The sequence below is a fragment of the Barbus barbus genome, assembly GCF_936440315.1.
Source record: "Barbus barbus genome assembly, chromosome: 35".
NCBI lineage: Eukaryota > Metazoa > Chordata > Actinopteri > Cypriniformes > Cyprinidae > Barbus > Barbus barbus.
In genome coordinates this window covers 23,955,052-23,958,173 of record NC_136763.1, presented here as the reverse complement: position 1 = coordinate 23,958,173, position 3,122 = coordinate 23,955,052, and positions in this window count along the sequence as shown.

Here is a 3,122-nt window from a genome sequence, read left to right as displayed (position 1 = left end):
AAAACATTTATCTCATAATAAATGCATATAGGGTACACTTTATTCTGTGTCCTTGTTACAGTATAATTATACATTTAAGTACTGCGTAATATTAAATAACTACATGTACTTGTTTTATGGTTAAGGTTAGGATTAGGGCTTGGTTTAGGGTTACTTGCATGTAATTATGCATAATTAATTGTGATTATAAGAGTAAGTACATATAACGTGTAACAAGGACACCTTACAATAAAGTGTTGCCAAAAAAAGCTGTGATGGCTGCTAGTAGAGAAAGTTTTTACAGGAAAAATGTGTAATTACAACATCTACCAACAGGGGCTTGATGGACCAAGCTAACCAGCAAAATCTAAACCTCTTGTCCTCCTCATGAATCACATGACCAGCCAGGTAATAATTATTTGAGCTTGGTAAGACCTGTGAATAAGGACATTAATACAATGTACAAACACTGAAAATTATTATTTTTATAGAAAGAACAGCATCTTCACTGCGATGCAGTTGCAGTCTTTTGAGAAGCTTTTGTTTAGTACTGCACAGGGTGTTTCCACATATAGTGATATATCACTATTAGATATGATTTAGTATTGTTTGCTAAATGGAACCTCTACCTTGTGGTCCGCTGACTTCTGTAAGTTATCCATTTTTAAATATAAATGAATAATATATGTTACAGTTGTTTTAAAAAGGAAAGTGAGAAAACAATTAGTTAATGCAAGCAACATATAATAATAGGCCTAAATGTATTACCTTTCACTGAATTTGTTTAGTTTACAAGGTTTATAATTAAACATAAACGTTCCCTGTTTTGAGTGCTGTTGCTGGTCCCCTTTTCATTTTTACTTCTGAGCAGATGTGTGGGAATGCATGTGTGTTTAATATTCTCTCCTGTCGGATAATCAGCTGATTTTTCTCTCATCACTGACATCAGACTTCACAGCGGCGCGCGTTCAGGGAGCGCGCTCGGCTTCCAGAGCCAGAGACAGTTCATCTGCTTCTCAACGGAATAACACACGGTGAGTGCTTCTCTTATACTCGTTCTCAAGCTTTAGCAAAAAGACAACTTTTGCATCTTCTTCCTATTCTATCCTTATCACCTTTCATTTGCATTATTTTTAAATCTCAAATTATGGTTCTCTCATAAAAACTGTATTTATAACAGCTTTCTTTTGAAAACTTGACAACTAAGCATAGTCATGTTTGTCTATGCAGGATACACCCCGTAAGCAATCGCACTTTATATACTTAAATGATATATAAGCAATTTCCTTTTTCGTAAAATGTCCATGTTATTTTATGAGGAGGAATAGAGAATGTATGAGAGTGCGTCTGTGCGCGCGCACCTGTGAGTGCACACGCTCGATCATATCTGGATGTTCATAATTGTGTGTCTTGAATTGAGTGGGCAGCTGAGTTTGAAAGCATGCAATTATATATGAATTTCAGTTAGACTCCAAATAAGGCTCTTTCATCTTCTGCACACACAAAACTATATATATATATATATATTTTTAGAAATAAAAAGAATGTAAAATTATATAGTAATAACCTAAGTAAGTTGCCTTATCACATGCAGTGTGTGTGTTTGTAAATGATCCATTCAGTCAGAGGTTCTTTAAAGAACCATCTCTTTCTTACCTTTTTATAATCTGAAGAACCTTCTTTCGCCACAAAGAACCTTTTTGTGAAACCTTTTTGTCAAAGTTTCTTTATGGAACCATTCAGACAAAAAAGGTTCTTCTATGGCATCGTGAAGCACCTTTACTTTTAAGTGTGTATAATTTAAATTCTTTTACAGTCAAATATTGTTGCAATTATAAATTTGATCATTTATATGTCCTTTATTTGGCCACAGTTGCTGGAATGTGGTTAGTTTTTAGGAACTTTAAGTCATCATGTGGTCTTCTATTGTGTCAGTCCATTTTATAGTAATAAACAGATTTAAATAGATCAAATAGGTAGATATAATTAACATGATATAATTTAATGACATGTACAGTTAGGTACTGCAACATATACAGGAACAAAAATGCCGTCCAATAGCATAATCACCACCATCAACCACAGATTGCAGGTTTCTACCTAAATGTAACAAAAATAATTTTTACAGTCCTGCAAAACTGTGATTCTGTGTTCATTTAAGTCCCAATAAATGCTTGAATCTCATGTGGGCTGTATTGTCATACTAACACGTAAATATTCTTATTTATATGATATTCTCGGTCATACGTTTTCATCATTTGGTACAATTATTTTTAACTTTAATGTTTTCAGCATTAGTGTAAACCTAAAGTGGCGTTCTAATTACAGAGCCACACTCTTAAAGAATGATGTTTTTAAAGATGACACTTTATTGATCATGCCATACAGTGGTATCAAGACATTGACTGCACAATGCTGGATGAATGTCAAAGAAGTCTGAATGACTGATTCTTAGAGGGTGATTGTTAAGAGAGAGCAGACGCTCCAAATTTAGACCATCCCTAAAACACTTCCAATCGTTTCAGCTATTAAGAGACCCCAAAGCAGATCAATAAAGACCTTTGTGTGATTTGTTCTCCAGCCTCCATCTCCTGCTGGCTAACTGGGAATCAGTCTGGAGACAGCTGGTCTATTGCTTAACAAATGAGGCACTGTCTTTCTCTCCCGCTTATCTTGTACGGAAACTGCTTTGACGTTTCCGTGTGGACTAGTTTTACGGTTGATGTCATATGGCGTGGTTCTCCACGTTCTCTTCTTTTTGTTGTCTTGACACCTCACAACATGCCTATAAAGACTGCGTGGCCGCTCAGTAGTGTGTGCTTGTGTGTCTGACTGTTCTTGGGACAGGATGAAGGAGGTTTCCCTGCTGTGAGGATGAGGAGCATTCTGCCAGGATGCTCAGCTAGAAGATAAGGAGACACATTGCAGGGAGCCAGTTGTGATACGGCGAAACAAAAGCGATATTTGATGGAGCACCACATGTGTTGTAAACAGTCATTGGAGACAGGATCTCTCTCTATCTTTCCCTCAGCTCTCTTGGCACCAGATGGATCCTCCTTATGGCAGTTTTAACACTTAGCCTGTTGTTACACGTTTTGTGTCCTTGACACTTTTAGAGCTGCCAAAACGAACAATGTGAGGTG